This window comes from Otolemur garnettii, unplaced genomic scaffold (assembly GCF_000181295.1).
Source record: "Otolemur garnettii isolate 467f Iridium unplaced genomic scaffold, OtoGar3 scaffold00148, whole genome shotgun sequence".
NCBI lineage: Eukaryota > Metazoa > Chordata > Mammalia > Primates > Galagidae > Otolemur > Otolemur garnettii.
The window spans coordinates 3,053,990-3,073,951 of record NW_003852543.1 but is presented as its reverse complement, the minus strand read 5'-3'; the positions used below and the strand labels follow the sequence as shown (position 1 = coordinate 3,073,951).

General features: G+C 40.2%; 1 pseudogene; it reads right to left on the bottom strand.

Annotated features, from left to right (window-relative positions):
• Nucleotides 1-5,170: 5,170 nt before the first annotated feature.
• On the bottom strand, nt 5,171-18,144 carry LOC105887953 (annotated as a pseudogene).
• Between the last annotated feature and the right edge of the window lie 1,818 nt (nt 18,145-19,962).

Below are 19,962 nucleotides of genomic sequence, written 5' to 3'. Positions count from 1 at the left end.
TTAGTACTGTTCAAGAAAGCCTATTTATAAAGATAAAAATACTCAGTCCTTTATATTCATAATCATTTTTATTGGGCTACACCATCATTAAGCTTACAAGATGGACAAGTCATATAAGTGACCACACCAATAATATACATAATAGTTATATAGTACTTGACAGGTTACAAATCACTTGTGTCCAATTTCTACTTAATTCTAATTATTCCCCAGTAGATATTACATTTAAAAAATATATATGGAAACAGATTTCAAAAGATGAAATAACTTGGCCCAAATTCAATTATTTTCATTCTATATTTTGTTGTTTCTCTATATAATACATTAAAATGGATATCTACATATAGATAATGTATAATTGGAAAAAAATCCAAAATTCTGAATCCATTTTTTTCCCAGTGGTTCTCATATGCTCTTGCAACATAGATAAAAATAAAAAATTTTAACCCTATAGTTTATGTTCCTAATAACTATCTCCTCATGTTCACAGTCTATTAACAATGGTGCTTCCTCAACTTAAAAAATGACTATATTCAAAGCTAGATGAAGAAGACTGATAGTTTCTATCAAGTTGGCAGCTTGTCTTTAGGAAACCTGTGGGCATTCCTCTTGGTATTTACTCCTAACTGGTTACAAATGACCTATAGATGCCACAAGCCTTTGGGTGACACAATTTGATGTGCCATTCAGGGTCAAATGCAATGATGTCACGGGAAGGATGGAGTATTATTATATATTCCCTTATTCCTCTGAGCATAGCTAGAAATTATGGGTATTATATATAAAACAAACATAACAAAGTTCTGTAAGGTAAAGAGTTAGGGACCTCAGAACCTGAGGAACAACATAGCAGTGGGTTTCTTAGGTTTTCTTTTTGCCCCATCTACTCCCAGACTGAGCTCTGGATAAGCTGGCAACCCAGAAATGCCAACAGGCACAAATTGAAATAGGCCTACCACACGTTTGCTCTTCTAGCCAAAAGACAGGGCAGGGAGCAACATACTAAAACAGAAAACTTACAAGATAATCTTATTCCAGCCAGACATCACAGAAGAAACTTTAGCCCTATCCCCACCAAAAAAAGTGGAGAGTAGGCTGAGTGGGGAGCCTACAATTACACCCTCACCAGACTGTTAACAAGGCTCCTCAATCCTCTACCTTCATCCTGGGGTGGTATCAGAGGCCAAGTGGACTCCATCACCCTGGCAGTGTCAGTGAAGACGTCAGGAAACTAAACATCTAACTCTACCCAGAGACAGGACTGCCCATTCCTTACTGGAGTGGTGCCAATGGAGGCCTGGTGGAGAGTCAGGACTCACACCAATAGAGGCTCTGTGAAGAGCAGTTTTGAGACATTCTTGGTTCTTCCAGCCAGTGTGGCATCAGTGGGACCTGTAAATTCCATCCCTGCCCCACAGTATTGAGGATCCCTGCCACAGGTGTAATCACAGGCCAAAGATGAACCTGGATTTTCAATCTCCTTCTCCCCTGCAGTGGTGTCAGAGGAGGCCTGCCCAAACCAATGATTTACATAGAATACTAAATCTCATACCATAATACTTAAAATGTCCAGATTTCAATTAAAAATCAGTCATCACACCAAGAGGCCCCTCCCAATGTTATTTTTATTTTTATTTTTTAATTTTTTTTGAGACAGAGTCTCAAACTGTCACCCTGGGTAAAGTGCCATGACACCATAGCTCACAGCAACCTCAAACTCTTGGGCTTACGCAATTCTCCTGCCTCAGCCTCCCAAGTAGCTGGGACTACAGGTGCCCACCACTACAGCTGGCTATTGGTTTTGTTGTTGCTGTTGTCATTTAGCTGGCCCAGACTGGGTTCAAACCTGCCAACCTCGGTGTATGTGGCTAGCGCCCTACTCACTGAGCTATGGGCACTGTTCCCAAATCTTAATTTATTAAGAGAAGATAATCCACAGATGCCAACTGAGATAACAAAGGTGTTAAAATAACATAAGCAGCCATCATAAAAATGCATCAGTGAATAACTACAAACATGCTTGACACAAATAAAATAGAAAGTCTTGGCAAAAAAATAAATAAAATAACCAAATGGGACTGAAAAAACACAATAACTGAAATAAAAATTATAAACTCAAACATAGAACAGAGGGGACAGAGGAAAGAACCAGTGAACTAAAAAATATGCAATCTGAACAACATAGAGAAAATTGGTATGGACTAAATTCAGCAAAACTCATTATGTTGAAGCTCTACTCCCTGTTGTTATTTGGAGTTGGGCTCTTAAGAGGTAATTAAAGTTTAAAAAGGTCACAAAAGTGGGATCCTAATCAGATAGGAAGAGGCACAAGAGAGCTCTCCCTCCACACACATGTACTGTCTATGTGAGGCCACAGTGAGAAGGCAATTATCCATGAACTAGGAACTAAACCCTGTTGAGCTCTAATTTTGGACTCCCAGCCTCCAAGACTATGAAAAATAAAGTTTGTGGCTTGAGCCACCCAATATATGGTATTTCTTTTTTTATGACAGACCAAGTAGACTAAGATTTTGGCACCAAAAAGGGGATGCTGCTGTAACAAACACCTAAAAATGTGGAAGCAGCTTTGAAACTGGGTAATGAGTAGATGCTAGGAGAGTTGGAGGTACATTGAAATACAGATTATTAAAAGTCACCATGACAAGGTCTCAAATGATGATGAGCTATATGTCATTGGGACTGGAAGAAAGGTGAGTCCTGTTATGAAGGGTAGAGAACATGTCTGAACATGGTAGGGTTTTATAGAAGTGATAAAATTGAATATTTAATAGACTTAAAAGAAAGTATTGAAGATGGAGCTTGTGTCCTCCTTACCGCTTATACTAAACTGTGAGAGGAAAAGATGAATTGAAGAAGGAATTGTTAAGCAAAAGGAACAGAATTTAAGAGAATTGGAAAATTCTGTATATCCCTATCACAAAAACATGAGAAAGTCTGTTATGGAGAAAACAGAGTGAGGCTGAGCAATCATGTTATAAGTGAGATCATGAATGTGGCTAAGAGACTTCATCAACCATTTCAGCAGAAGCCAGGAATAGAAATGGGAGAACACAGTCAGCTGGGACTAAAGGGTACAGAAACAAGCAAACAATGAAATGAAATGAAGACCATAGGATTTCTTAGATCCTATAAAATCACACAATAAAGATATTTGTCTCTGAATATGCCAGTCTTCAAGAAAAGGGAAAAATGACCTTGAAAGCAATTCAGAGACCACGAAGATGGCCTCCTCTGTTTTAAAACATGAAGCCATCATCACCTTGGTTTCTACAGACTAGCTTCCAAGTGAAGCCTTAGGGAAAGACTACCCTATAGTCTTTGCACATCCTCACAGGCAGGACTATGCTAGATTTTGGACTTACTTGGGACCCCCTCACCCTTTCCTTTTTATTTCTCTCCTTAGGAATGGGAATATCTATATCATGTCTGTCTAACAAACCAATTTTATTTGGATTCACAGGTTCACAGCTAGAGAGGAATTTTGCCTCAGGATGAGTCATACCTTGAATCTCACCCACACCTAATTTAGGTGACATTTAAATGAAACTTAGGACTTTTAAGTTGATGCTAGACAAGTTAAGACTTTGAGGGCTGTTGGAATGGAACAATATATTGTGAATACAAGGACATAAATTTGGTGGGGGTCCAGGGGTGGGAAACTATGGACAGAATGTGTCCCCTCTCCCCCCAAATTAATTATGTTGAAACCCTAACTCCCAATGTGACTGTATTTGAAGACAGGGCCTTTAGGAGGTAATTAGGTTAAATGAGGTAATACAGATGGGGTTCTAAACTGACAGGACTGGTGGCCTTATAAGAAGGAGGTATCTCACTCTCCCTCTCTCCCTAAAGAAAGGGCATGGGATGACAGTGAGAAAGTAGCCATCTGTAAGCCAGAACCAGAGTCAGGCGGCACATTGATCTTGGTCTTCCTAGCCCTCAGAACTGTAAGAAATAACATTTCAAGCTATCTGATCTATGGCAGATTAAACAGACTAAGACAAAAATGGAAAATTGTACAGAGCCTTAGGAACTTGTGGGACTATAACCAAAGATCTACAATTTCTATCAGAGTCTAAAAGGAAAGAAGGGGTGGAGGATGGAGTCTAAAAATGTTATTTGAAGAAGTGATGGCTGAAAAATCTGCCATATTTGCTCAGACATAAACCTACATATTGAAGCAGCTCAGCAAACCCCCAAATAGGATAAAAAGAAATCCACACTAACTCACATCACAGTGAAATTTCTGAACATTAAAAACACTGCATTCAAAATAATGTTTCCAATAACCTTCAAAGCTTCGGTGAAGAAAAATATACAAAGATGCCATCTGTCTCTAGCTAAGGATAAAATGGTAAAACACAAGTATTTCAAAGTTTTTTCAAGTTTTCACAATCTAATATGCCACGCCAGTGCAAATCTACAACCAAATTTTATATGGACTGTACTACATAAGGCATGAAGGTTAAACTAGACATAACTGAGGTAACTCTTCATAAATGAGCATATTCTCAGGTAACTTACATAGCTTAAAATAGACTGAACACATTGAAGGTCTCTTCTATATTCTAAGTTATAGGTCTTAACCCTTGGGATTAACCTGCTTCTTATAGGTGATAGAAGCAAACCCTCTGATCAACATTCCTTAGGTTCAGAGTAAAACTGCTCACAGAAACTTTGCAACTGACCAACTAAAAAGTCTAATACTTTCCTGGTCGTGAATGTTCAGCCAACATTTCTTGGGTTCATTCCCCCAGCTTTTTTTTTTTTCTATCCTTCCCATCTACCTTTTTGTCCTTGTACTTAAGAATTAAAGACAACTTCTCTTCCACTGCCACTCCTGATCCTAGACAAACTCACTATGAATTACTTTCAACCTCTTAATTCTATCCCTGCAATTTCCCTAAACGGACTACTTTTCTCTTTAAAACTCAGGTCCTTAGCATTATGGAACTACTGGCCTGGTCAAGACGTCCTTGTTCCACCATGACATACCCTATTTCTCTCTAAATGATTTCATAGCTTATATTCACACTGGGGAAATTCAGTGTCCTCCACTGGGACATTTTTGAAAAAGTAAATTACTCTTTCACAGTCTAAGTAAGTTATGACCCCAATCAACAACTTCTCAGTAACTTTTCTGTAACAAAGTCTTAATTCTTTGTAGCCCCCACAGTATGTGTGGTAAATGCTCAACACATATGTCCTAAACGTACCACATTTACATTGTCTTTATTCAGTATGAATTCTCTTTTGTTGGCCAAAGGCTAGATGCTCACTAAAGGTGTGTATATAATCCTTGGTTTTCCCTATAGCATGAGTTTTCTGATGTTGAGAAAGAGATGAACTCTGGCTGAAGGCTTTTCCACATTCCTTACACTTATAGGGCTTTTCTCCAGTGTGAGTTTTCTGGTGTTTTGTAAGAGATGAACTCTGGCTAAATCCTTTTCCACAATCCTTACACTTGTAAGGTTTTTCTCCAGTGTGTGTTCTCTGATGACGAATAAGAGCCGAGCGGTCACTAAAGGCTTTAGGACAATCATTGCATTTGTAAGGTTTCTCCCCAGTGTGAGTCCTCTGGTGCTGAGTCAGAGCTGAGCAGTAGCCAAAGGTTTTCCCACATTCATTACACTCATAAGGCCGCTCCCCAGTATGAGTTCTCTGGTGTTGGATAAGACCTGACCGATCACTAAAGGCTTTGCCACATTCATTACACTTATAAGGTTTTTCTCCAGTGTGAATAACCTGATGTTGGGTAAGAAACGTACTTTGGCTGAAGGCCTTCCCACATTCATTACACTCATAAGGTTTTTCTCCAGTATGAATTCGCTGATGTTGAGTAAGGTATGAACTTTGATTAAAGGCCTTCCCACATTCATTGCATTCATAAGGTTTTTCTCCAGTATGGATTATATGATGCCGAATGAGAGCTGAGCGGTGACTAAAGGCTTTCCCACATTCATGACATTCGTATGGTTTTTCTCCAGTATGTATTCTCTGGTGTAGAGTAAGGTGTATGCTCTGGCTAAAGGCTTTACCACATTCATTACATTCATAGGGTTTTTCTCCTGTGTGAATTCTCTGATGCAAGATAAAAGCTGAGTAGTAACTAAAGGCTTTCTCACACTCATTACACTTCCAAGGTTTCTTTCCCACACAAATTCTCTCATGCCTAATGATATCCGAATTTTGTTTTAAGTTCTTTTTAAATGAATCACAAGAATGTAGTTTCTCTCCTTGTTGTTGAACTAGGAATGACCTTGGACTAAAATGTCTTCTAAATGCATCACATTGGTAATTTCTCTCCCCAGATGACTTCTTCTGAATGACAACCTCTTGTATTAAATGTTTCTCATGGTTTTCCTGCTGGCTCTCTAAAGAATTCTCACATTCACTGGAATCTTCCTTTGGAAATCTTTCTATTAACACCCCAGGGGCTGATTCTTCTTCAGAAATATCCTTCTCTGGAGTTATCTCCTTGCTTTCTGATATTGTCTCCCAATCTGAAAGAAACAAAAACACACATGCATCATTTCCTACACTGAAAGAAAAATAACTGCTATAGTAGGAAAACAATGAAACAAATAAATAAAAAATGCTTACAAAGAACACATGAACTTGAAAGCTCTCAAACATAGTCTTATGATCATGAGAAACACAAGAAAGGTGACTGAGCAAAGAAGTATAGTTGCGTAAAAGGAGTGAGCATAGGTACTCACTATTGCTCTGTGGAGCAGGGTAGGAGGTAAGAAAGAATAACAGAAGACTAAGCAGAGATAATGTGGGAAAATGGCAGACTAAAAACAAGATATGGAAGTGACAGGGCTAAGATCTGCAGAGAAAGACGGTCTCCCAGAGATGATTCACTGTATTCATCTCACTCAAGCCTCATTACTTCATGCCTTGAGAATGACCATCTTTAGCTGATCTCCTTGCCACCAATCTTTTCCCACTCCAGTATGTCCCAATCACTGCTAAGAAAAATCTTTCAAAACATCACTCTTAGACAAAAAATCTCTGCTGGTTCCATAGACTGAAGCAAACCCTCTGGCCAACATTCCTGAGCTTCAGAGTAAAGATGAGACATAAATTCTACAGCTAGCATAGTGGTCCAGATCTATAAACTCAGATTATCATAAAGTTTGCAATTAGGAAGCAAGCAATAATCTCCAATTGCTTACCATCAACCTATACCAAATAAACTGGAAATAATAAAATAGAAACAAGTTAAAAAAATAATGAAAGAAAAAGAATAGTGTGGGGAGAGGATGATCAAAGTGTTGTGTGCCCAGATTGGTCCCTAACCTGTCAGGATACCTGCCCCAAGTTCCTGGGCTTCCCAGTTAAGAGTTGGGGAATGGTGGGAGAAGTTTCATTGCTAAAAATGCTTAAATACTTTCAAGCTTAGCTGGTCTTTAATATCCTTTCCAGTTATATCTCTACATGAAATAAATAAATACAATACTATATGCTCAACCACATATCATACTCAGGGAGTTACCTCAGATTTTAAAGGAAAAATAGGTAAAAGTAGGTTAAAAGTAAGTTAACTTCAGCTATATGGAGTGGCAGAATTGAAGCCCCAAATATTCATTGGGAACATATGGTTAGTGGAGAATAAGGGACTTGCCTATCTGGTAGAAAAACAGAGAAGGCAAAACAGTTAGGCAGGTAGTCAAACAAAGGCCTTAAAAGCAAGTAGATGAATACAGAACAGGCAGTGTAAGCAACTCACTGGGGAATCCAGCAGTATTATGCTGCCTCAGTGTTACAAGAATAAGACTAGAGACATATAATTAGAGTGCAATCTATTGCAGTAATCCAATTTGACAGAAGTTAACAGGGTCAAATCCATGATATCCTTCAAAAAAATTACTAGGACTTAATCAATGGTTATCATTTGCTTAGTATAAAGTCAGGTAGTATTTTAAATATTTCTCTCATATTATTTAATTTGATCCTTACCACTAATGAGCTCAATGCTATCTGCTATCATTATCCCCATTTTATAGTTGGGGAATTTAAGTCACAGAAAAGATAAGACTTGTTAAAGGTCATAAAGCTAATGAGGTGCTGAGGCTCTGTATACAGGAAGACTTTTTTTTTTTTTTTTTTTGAAATGGAGCCTCAAGCTATCCCCCTGGGTAGAGTGCCATGGCATCATGCTCACAGCAACCTCCAACTCCTGGGCTCAAGCCAGTCTCCTGCCTCAGCTTCCCAAGTAGCTGGGACTACAGGCGCCCGCCACAACGCCTGGCCATTTTTTGGTTGCAGCCATCATTGTTGTTTGGCGGGCCCGGGCTGGGGATTTGAACCCGCCACCTTAGGTGTATGTGGCTGGCGCCTTAGCCACTTGAGCCACAGGCGCCGAGCCCACAGGAAGACTTTTAACCACCATGCTATGCTGCCTGCCTCTGCTTAGAGCAGAGGTTCTCAACCTTCCTAATGCCGCAATGTATTTTCATTGTTAGTAAGGGGTTGTGACCTACAGATTGAGAACTGCTGGCTTAGGGGAAGGAAAAAGAAAACCTAGAGACCAGTTTATAGTCAAAAAATAGCATTATCCTGCAGAGGTAAAATAACATGTGTAAAAAAGCCTGCTTGAGGGTAAGTTATTAACAACATTAAAATATTGGTTTCATTTCACCTTGCGTGGGAAAAAGAATTAGTTTGAAAGAACAGAAATATTTACCTTCTAGAAAATGAAGTTATAATTTTATAAACAGATTATCATCCACAGAGCTGGAGAGTGGCACAGGGGAGATAGGGACTTCAACCTTTCCATGGGCCTAGCCAAATCTGGAAAAGCTCCTCCACAGTATGTCCATCGACCATTTGGGTTTTCTTTTCACTGTTTTCCAATAATCACTCACCTGGACAGGCTGCTTTTGAGACTTCTCTCTCCAGCTCCTTCCCACACTCCAACTGAGAGATTAACTTAGGCTTGGAAATTGGAAGCCCTGTTTGTGGGGGGGGAAAAGAGGGTCTGGTAAAGAGTTCAGTGCTAGTTCCTTGGTCTTTAGGGAAGACAGTATGAGACAGAGTAAGAGACTGAAGTCAATTCTGGACTTTTTTTCTTCAACAATACTCAGGAGGTAGGAAGACTGATAAGGGCTTGAGTTTAGAACATTTTAGTCATTGGTTTTTATCTCTATTAAAAGAATAAGCACCCATTTTTTTTAAGAGTTTTTTTTACTAGCAATCTGTCTTGACATCCTTGGTCAAAGAGTAGAGAAGGAGGATGCTACAGGTCCATATGATAAAGGTGTTCATTTCTAACTCCAGAAGTATTAAAACTATATCCAGAAACAAAATGCAAAATTACCTGTCTTGGGACTTACAAGAATTAAAAATCTTTACATCTAAGGAACTCAGAGCTCCTAGGAACTGAGGAAGCAAAGATACTACAGTGGGTAAATTCACAGGGGTTAGGGGAGCCATCCTTACCCAACAAGACCAAATTCCTATGCTTCTCAGGCACATCTCCCTGAGGAGAGTTCAGCTGTCCCCATGGGGTGAGAGCCTCAGCCATATCCCTGATCATCGATTCCTGAAAAACCGAAGACATTGGTGCTCACCCACAGGCCTCCAGCCTGGGGCATCTGGAAAGGATTAAAACTCACAGCATAGAAGAAAGGAAGGTCAAGAAAAAATGACCTCTAACATCCTTTGCAACACTAAGATTCTCTGGCAAATTTGTAGTTCACAGACTCTTTGCCTTTATGTGTCAGAATTGCATATTACCTGCAAGTAAGAATGAAAGAACCTTCAATGTAAAACCTGAAGGTATGATGTCCTTAATTTGTGTCAATAAATTAAAATATAGAATTATAGAATTCCTTGCTATTTATACATGAAAAAGACAAGAAAATATAATTTAAATTATTTTCTTTATGGTATAGTTTTTTTAAAAATAAGGGATTCAAGAAAAAGAAAGTATTTTTCTTTCTAGTTTTCCTTTCACAATAAAATTGGTCTTAATAATAAAATATATTGTTTTCTGCCACTTTACAGGTGAAAGAGACATTTCCTAAATTTGTCACAGAATATAGATTTGTGAAACAGTATCTCAAACCTAAATTTATGAAAGTTCTCAAAGCGTTCTTATCTCTTCTCTGATCTTTTTGGCCCCCACTCTACTTTCTTCCCCATTACATACATATGCTACTTCCACATTCCCTGAGCACTGGTCAGTGGCCATTCTTTCAGCTGCCTGAAAAGCATGCCCCATTTCCTCTTGCCTCTTTACACACGCTTAAGAGAATTCTATTTGAGTGGATGATCACCTCATCTCTAGTTTTCTTGCATAATGTTTATTCAACCTGCATTCATTCATGAAATATTTGAGTACTTACTATCTGTAAGACTCTAAATGTGCTGAGGATACTTTAGTAATCAAAACAAAGTTCTCTCCTGGGCTTGCATTTTTGTTAAGGGAAAAGTGATAAAGAAACAGATGGTTTTTCCTAAATGTTCTCTCCCCTATCTCATACTCTCAGCTATTTGAATTCAACTCATGCTTCAGATCTCAGCTCAGGTGTTAACTCCTCAAAGAAGAACTTTGGTCACATCATGTTCTTTCCCTTCTCTTGTGTTAAACGATTGAGGGAACTTTGTGATACAGATATATCTACTTGTCCCATTAGATTGTAAGGTCCATGAAAACAGAAGCCAGGTCTGTTTCTGCTAAGTGAAACAGCCCTAGTACCTGGCACAGAGTAGGAACACTATAAATATTTAGTTGAATAGATGAAGGAATGAATAAAAATTAGAGGAAACAAATTTAAATAGGGTCTTCTACAAAAGTGTACACGACTCATGCCTGTAATCCTGGCACTCTGGAAGGCTGAAGCAGGTGGACTGCTTGAGCTCAGGAGTTGGAAATCCAGCATGAAGTAAAAGCAAGATCCCCACCTCTACTAAAAATAGAAAAATTAGCCAGTGTTGTGACAGGCACCTGTAGTCCCAGCTACTCTGGAGGCTGAAGTAAGAGGATCACTTTAAGCTCAGGAGTTGGAGGATACTGTGAGCTATGACACCACGGCATTCTAGCCTGGCAGAGTGAGATTATGTCTCAAAAAAAAAAAAAAGTGCATGAGAACAGTGGTGGGGAGGGGAAAAGAAGTGTATGAAATATTGAAAACACTGTAAGAATATTTATTCTAGACTAACCTTAATCTAGATGACAGGCACAAAATTAATCTGCCTACTAAAATGGACTGTAGAGGGAGGGAACAGGATGGTTAATGCTGTTTTTGAATCTGTTCACTGCTGATAAGACAACATGTCTGATAATTTTTCTATTTGAAAATTTGCTATACAAAAACAACTGGGACACATTAAAATAGACAAGTCCCCAGCTTGCTAGCAAATGAATCAATCTTACATATCTTTGAACTACCACTTTTGCCACAGTCCCCCAAACACAGAGGATGCCAAAAAACTGTATACACATTTTGAGCAATGTTACCTATGTATTACTTTTTAAAGATGAATTGAAGGTATTGTTACTGGCCAAATGTATCTAGATATGCCACACACATGCAAGGTATAGATAAATAAAATAGTTAAAATAGTGTGACAAAATATGTATTTTTCAAATTCAGAAATGACTGGTACAGGCAAGTCCTACAAGGCCCTGGAGAATTTTTATCTTATCTTTGGGAGAGGCTTTGAAAAACAAGAGAAGGGAGTACCTGCTGAGTAGGATATAGGAATATTCCAAGAGACAGAAAACAGCTTTGACAAGAATTGATTTTGGAAATCAATTGGGAATGCCTGATTTTACTTCTAACATGATCTCTTAAAATGTGTATACATAATTTTGGCACTCTAGTATATATGAATATGTTTAATTTTGTTTATATTCAGTATTCTAATGTATATTACATAATTCTCCAAAAAACAAAGGTAAAACAATGCACTTCATGAAATAAAATTAAAAAACTACTTTGAAAATCTGCTCAAAATAAACTCTAACACTTGAAGTATGAAATCATTACAGTTTTTATTTAAGTTTATGGTCCCTTAAGACCATATACCTCAGGAATGATCAATACCAGTAATATAATTTGTACACTCTTCTTTGTACACAAACAATGCTTACTCCAACAGGTTAACTGGCAGTTTCTTTTGGACTTAAGTTCCCTGAGAAAACCTGAGCAATCCAGTTCATTTAAGTATGCATGCACGGGGCTGAAAGGTACAGGCAGGCCAGTCAGACACTTTCCAGTAGATGCTACTTTCTGTCCCTTCCCTCTGAACCTAATCTACAAATTCACATATCAAAATCAATACTGGCATTTTCTCCCAGGGTTTCATAAGGATCATTAGCACTCATCTGCTGGGAAGCTTGGTGTGACACAGACAAGTAGTCCCAGCACCTGAATCAAGGGACCTGCCAATCTGTCCTAGCCAGATCTTACCAATCACCCCCCCCTTAGCATGTTTCACCTTGTTAGTGTTTTAAAAACCTTCATGGGGTCTTCATTTGCCTTTGGAATAAGACCCCGTGTAGACTGCCCTGTGATCTGGCTACAACACATCTATGCTTCCCTCACTACACTCCAGCCCACCCCACAGTGATTCATACAGCCCTTGAAGATCTACAATTACCTCATCACTTGAAAACTTTTTTTTTTTTTTTCCCTGTAAAAGCTGTTTTCTCTCTCTTGGAATAGTCCTGTATCCTACTCTCCAACTACCCCCTCTTTCTTGTTTTTCAAAGTACAGTTTTTAATCCCAAGCCTGTCCCAAAGATATGACAAAAAATCTCCAGGACCCTTTAGGACTTGCTTGTACCAGTCATTTCTGAATTTGAAAAATATATATTTTGTCACACTGTTTTAACTATTTTATTTATCTATATCTTTTTTTTTTTATTGAATGGTAACTATGTACATTAATGCACTTCTGGGATACAGTGTGGGGGTTTCACATGCAATCTGAAATACTTCCATCAAACTGGTCAACACAGCCTTCATGTCATTTTCTCAGTTACTGTTTTAAAACGTTCACATTCTACTCTTAGAAAGATTCACTTGTACCCCTATAAGATAAACCTCAGAAGTGATCCCTCCAAAACCCCTCCCTCCACCCATTCTTCCCTCCCTTTTCCCTCCCACCTCCCCATATTCTTACGCTATTTGGTTATAGCTTTCATATAAAAGGTATAAATTAGTTTCATAATAGGGGTGTGTACACTGGATACTTTTTCCTCCATTCTTGTGTATTTATCTATATCTTATTGTCTCAATAAACTCCACAAGGCAAGGGCAAGTGGCTTTTAGTATTTTGCATCTCAACACGTGGCCCCTGATATTATTGAATAACTGGTAAGTGTGCAGCAAGCACTTAGTGGATAGAGAAAAAACAATGCTGGGAAGGAAAGTTCTGCACAAGTGAGAAGTATTTTCTGTGATGTTCATCTGTCATCAGTTTATCAAGATGAGTCCAGTGGTCTAGTAATCAGAACTGAGAAAGTCCGTAATAAAGGAAGAAAACATATCCATGCTTTGAAAACAGAAGAAAAAAATAGTTCTAAATTTACCTGCAACCCTGGGGTCAACAGCACAGCAGTCATGTCATTTTCTTTTGGGTTTCCAGAATGGAGAAGGTCTGAATCCTCGGAGAGTGATCCTAGAGACAGAGCCAGGAGCCAAGATGATTACTCTGTCTTTGCAGTAAACTCACAGAAACAGCCACCCACCAGCTACTTGTTCTCTAAGAGGAGCCAACACAGGGAACCAAAGGACAATCCCACAATATCCTTTTATCAAGACAGCACTGATGATTGCTGCCCAGCTTCCTCTTGTCTTCCTCTCCCCTTGAACTGCAGCAGAAATCTACTTGAGACTCTGGACACACAAATTAAAAACATATTTCTACCTCTCATCCGCTGAATAGTCAAAATAATACTCAAAAAAAGTCTATCTGTCGATCTATACCTCACTCAAGGATTCATCTCTGCCTTATTCCAGGCTTACAGGATGAAGGAAGACTAATTAACTTATTATCTTTTGTTTAAAGTTATATTTATGTGTATAATAAACTATAATTATTTGTTGAATACTGGCTTTTCAAACACAATACTGAGGGGCCCAGAAAAGCGATGGGTCTTGTGGGAAAACCACCAAAACAACAACAAAGAAAAACCAAAAGAATCTGGATTGTAAACAAATCCTGAGACCTGGCTTTTTCTATCTGCCAAATGGGTCAAATGGTCTTCCTACTACTTCACGGGGTTCGTCAAGGACAAAAGGAAGTCGTTATAGAAAGCCAAATTGTCTTCTGAGGATAAGGCAGGCAACCGTTATCCTACCAACCAGGAGGGCAGTGGAGGTAGGCGGCTCTCCCTCAAAACCTCAACGTGAGATTACCTAGTGGAAAGGGACTCTCCCACATAGAGGACGTGATGCTTCTCCTTCCTGAGCCTGCCCCAGCCAGAGGGCAGCCTTTCTCCTTTTCCTTTCTCTCCAGCGGGTACCGCGGAGACTTCACTCCCAAATTCTCACCTCTGCCCTTAGGCTCCATGGCTACTCCCTTCTCCCGCCCGTGCGGGAGACGACCGCGGGGGAAGGGCCTTCGGGGTCCGCCAATCGGGTCCACTCAGGGGCCCGGCAACGCCCGCCAGAACCCCGCCGGACGGCCCGAAGCCCCTTCACACTCACTCTAGGGCCCTCCCGTTGTTCTCCTTCCAAGCTCTCAGACTAAGAAGGGCATACGATAAGCCCTCTGCCACCCCAGCCCCTCTCTCACACCCCGGACACAGAGGAAATGCTAGCCCGGCAACAAAAAAGAATCGGAGAGCCGGGCGGTCCGAACCTCTCCGGCCAACTGTGAACCTGAACTACAGCTCCCAGAATACCCCGCAGGGCGTGGCTCGCGCCTCCGCACGCCGCTTCCCAGAGGGCCCCGCGGCGCGCCGCTGTTCACACGCGGCACCCCGCCTGCTGCAGGTGTCTAACCTTCTTTAGGTGCAGACGCTGGGTGCCGGTTGGGCCAAATCTTGCCTCACGGGGGACTTTTGCATCCCAGCAATTGTAACCGCAGAGGGCGGTGCCCCTGACCCGCGCAGGGTGCGGAGCTCCCTCGGAGAGGATGCGCTGGCATCCTTCCACCTTTATCATTTCCTCTCTGCTGCGCCTCTTGGTGGTCGGCACAGAGATTATCTCGGTTTACCTCAAGGAATCAGGGATCTTTGTTCCAGATTTCATTTCTCTCGGAATAAAGAAAAGTGGAATTTAAATCCCAGAAATCACCTCAGTAGAAATAGCCAGGTCCCTAAAAAGAACTGGTCCTGCTGATCCAAGGTGACTGGAACCTGAAAGTTTTTCAGAATCCCCATGAGCTCTAGGAGTTGGTAAATATTCAGACTACTGCGTATTTTCACTTATCTTCCCACAGTAAATTGCAAGCGTCTATCCAGTTCAAATTCCCAAGAGAAGATCTAGTTAGCTTAACTGTGCCCCTGTTTAGATAACAACACACAGAGATTGTCCTTTCTCTGATAGAATCCCTGACTTTTAGCTAGGTCTAAGGCAGTGGTTCTCAACCTGTGGGTCGCGCGACCTCTTTGTAACAATGAAAATACATCACCGTCTTAGGAAGGTTGAGAACCACTGGTCTAAGCCTTCCCAGAGTAAAGATTCCATTTCTCATCATGCCTGCCTTTTGCATATATACCCTCCCGCATCCGCATCCCCATCCGCATCCCCATCCTCATTCCCGCTGGCTGGAACACAAGTCCTCAGGCACCAGGTCGAAACATCCTAGTAATGGTAAACCAACAAGAGAGAAAGAACAGGGCCCCCGACAATTTGTTGGAACAGAGCTTTAAAAAAAAATATATATGTGTGTGTGTATATGTATATGTATATGTATATATGTGTGTGTGTGTATGTATATACATGTGTATGTGTGTATATATATATATGTATGTGTGTATATATATAGGGTCTCACTACATTGCCCAAGTTGGTCTCAAACTCCTGGGCTCAAGTGATCCTCCCACTTCAGCCTCCCAAAGTGCTGGGATTGCAGGCATGAGCCATTATGTCCATCCAAGAATTCCTATTGTTAAGGATGAGGTGAAGGATGATTTCTAGTTAGGCAGCTAACAGCCTCTGCCATAGTAAGCATCACTCAGTGGTTGTTTCTTGCTGATTTGTTTTAGTTCTTTATAGATTATGGATACTAGCCCTTTATTGGATGTATAGCTTGCAAATATTTTATCCCATTTTATAGGTTGTTTATTTGGTCTATTGATTATTTCTTTAGCTGTGCAGAAACTTTTTAATTTAATCGAGTCCTATTTATTTTTGTTGTTGGTTAGACTTTGAACTTTTGGGTATTGATATTTTGCCTTTCAGCAGGCTACAAGTGAATATAAGATTAGAAAGGAAAGGTGGTGTGTCCAGGGTGTCTATGGCATGGCAGAGCCAGTCTAAGGAATCTTGGCCATCAGTGAGATTAAACAAAGTTAAAAAACAACAACTACTACCATGGAAACAAGAATAGTTGGTGACGGATTAGACTACCAGAGCCCAGAAGTCAGGTTATGGGACCAGAAGAGCCAAAGTTCAGAGTCCTAAGAAGTGAAATAAAGAACAAAACATGTGACCAAAATCAGAGCCCATGGAAGATATAAGAGGAGTGGATTTAAGATCTAACAGCACAACTATAGTGAAGGCATTTGCAGTCTTAAGTAGATACAAGCTTGATGGTTTTTTTTTTTTTATTAAAGTTTCTAGTTCTACAAAGTGTACTTGATTTGGAGCTCAAGTTCTTATGATTAGACAGATGTTCGTTCATTCAGAACATACGTGATAAGTGCCAGGTACTACACTGGGGACACAACAATGCACAGATAAATAGTTCCTGTCCTCACGGAGCAATCTAGCAATACATACACACATACCTATATACATAAAGTATAATAAAAATACATGATGCCTATTTTAGAATCCCCTTCAAACACCTATGAAGCATACTAATTGGAGAGAGCTTCTGACCAGTTTGGGGGTCCTCAAAGTGTTATCTCAAATTTGAGGTATCCCAGGGGAAGTCTATGGCATGGTCCATTGAGACTGTTTATTGAGACTGTAGTACCACATGGAGGCACAAGAATAAGCAGTAATTAAAAGGTGCTCACACATAAATCCTCATTATCTTGAACAAAAGCATCTTCAGTCTCTATGGGGATTGCCTATCTGGCTGAAGGACCTCCCTGATATTCTGAGGCCTGTTCAGCATAATGTCACTGATACTGAATGATACAGGACTTGCAACCGAAAACTTCCCCACACCCACTGCCTGTATTGGGTTCTTTCCAGGGTGCCCTCTGTGAGGTTGAATAAGCTGTTTTTAGGCTTTCCCACATTCCAAGCATTTATAAAGTTTGTCTCCACTATGAATTTTGTGGTGCTAATTAAGGGAAGTGCAGTCAAAGAAAACCTTCCCACTTTCATTATATTCAAAAGAAGTCTCTCTAGTACATGCTCTCCTGTGGCAAATGAGGGGTGAACAATGGAACAGAACTTTGCCATACCCCTTGCATTCCTAGAGCTGCTCTCCAGAGTTAGTGAGCTAATGGTGAGCAAAAATAACTTTTTGGTTAAAGGATTTCCCACATTCTGTACATTCATAAGGACTTTCTCCAGTATGAATTCTCTGATGTTGTGTAAACAATGAGGGGACAAAATGGCCTTGCCATATTCACTACACTGAAAGGGCTTCTCTCCAGTATGGGTTCACTGATGGTCAGCAAAGGTTAATTGGTCATAGAAACTGCAATTGGTCACTGCATTCAAAAGGGCTCTCACCAGTGCAGGACATCAGGTATTTCTGAAGACTACTCTTATAGCTGAAGGCTTTCCTACATTCTTGACAGTTATAAGGCTTCTCTCCTGTGTGAGTCCTCTGAGGGCAGCTAATGGATATGTGGTTATATCAGGTCTTCCCACTCAAAGTTTCTCCCCTTACTATCAGTTTTCTTGGCAGGAATGGATCCTTGATTTGAGTATTTCTCCTTAGGGGAAGATTTCTTCAGAGTTCCCCCTGAAGGATTCTCCTTCTTTCTACCCTCAGGTTTTTCAGATCCAAGTGCAGGATCCAGACGACCATCTTTTCTGAGTTTTTCCACTCATGTCTTTTGTGACTTTACTTTTTTAGAAACATCCTGCCTTTGAATTGAGCCTTGGCTTTGTCTTGCAGCCTTCTGGTTTAAAACAAATAGAAAATAGGGCAGCTCCTGTGGCTCAAGTTAGTGGGGTGCTGGCCCTATATACCAAGGGTGGTGGGTTCAAACCCGGCCCCAGCCGAACTGCAACAACAACAACAACAAAAATAGCTGGGTGTTGTGGTGGGCTCCCGTAGTCCCAGCTACTTGGGAGGCTGAGGCAAGAGAATCGCTTAAGCCCAGGAGTTGGAAGTTGCTGTGAGCTGTGACACCACAGTACTCTACCAAGGGTGACAAAGTGAGATTCTGTCTCTAAAAAAAAAAAAAAAATAGAAAATAAATATCACTGGCTAAAAAAGAAAACATTGTATATGTTAAAGAAAAAAATGAGTACACACTATTATCTCATTTATTGATAATTCCTTAAAAGAAAAATAACTGGAAAAGCATGAAAAGTGGCAGAGGAAAAGACAAGGATAGAAATTAGAAGTGGAAGGTGGGGATTTAGCCCACTAAGTAAGTTCCAGTTATTCATGAATTAGATATTTATCATGTAATGTGGCCCTTAAGAGCTAGGCACCATAAGCTACTGGGATGCTAATGAACAAGATAGCCACAGTCCCTGCCCCTGTGATGTTTATAGTCTATTAGACAGACAACAAAGAATAAACAGACGAGAAAGTGAAGAGGACAGTGAAGGAAATAATGAGTGGGAGCTTCCTTAGAGGGACCTATAAAAGTGGTCATCTAGAAGTGACATTTAAGCAGGAATCTGAAAGAAAGAAGTTAACCCTATGAATATTCAAAAGAAGGGCACACTTAAGAGATACATGCAGAAAAATAGGAAATACTAATAGAAGCATGGGAATGACTTGGGCAGTTTGTTGTTTCAAGGAGTTTAAGCAGCAGGGAATAGGTAGGCAGACAGGCTAATACCTCAGAAAGTGAATTGTCAATGACTACTGAATGGATCAAGAAAGAAGAGGACGGAGGTAACAGTAAAGGGTAAGTAGGAAAGATGAGAGTGTTACGAGAATTGAAATAAAGATAGGTTTCAACTGTCTCCCCTCCCACCCTCATATTCCCTCTTTCTTGAACATTTTTTTCTCTTTTGTGACACTGTTCTCACCTACTATTTCTCTTACCTTTCTATTTCCTCCTCATTCTCCTCTGATGCCATTTAAATCATGATAGTCCTCAAGGACTTGTCCTAGACCCTTTTCTCTTTCTATAGTATCCCTTCTTCCTGAGCAATTTCTCTCCACTCACGTGGTTTCAGATATCATCTACATAGCTGAGGTCCCTCTTTTCAACTTCAATCTCGCCACTCTCCATTTGTACATATCCTTGGTCATCTCACAAGCATCTCGAGCTCAATATATCCAAATGAATTCACTTTTTACCCTCACATGGGGCACCTTGGGTGCATACATGTATCCTCGACTCTAATTTTACCCCTTAAATGCAGCAAACAACTTCACATATGTATACATAGGTGTAACTAAATAACGCCTCACCTCAACTACACCCCATGATTCTACAGTGGGGATGGCTGCAGAAACTCCCGTTGTTCCTGCAGCAACATTTGACTAATGGACATGGGAGCTGTTAGGTAACTGCTGTCCACCAGCACACCTAGAGCAGACAATTCTCAGCCTCTTTCTTTGTGATTCCTCAGGTCCCAACGAGATTGAGGCTCAGTTGCCCACAGCAGTGACCAACTTGATGATATTACATACTGGGTTTTTCTTTTTTTTTTTTTT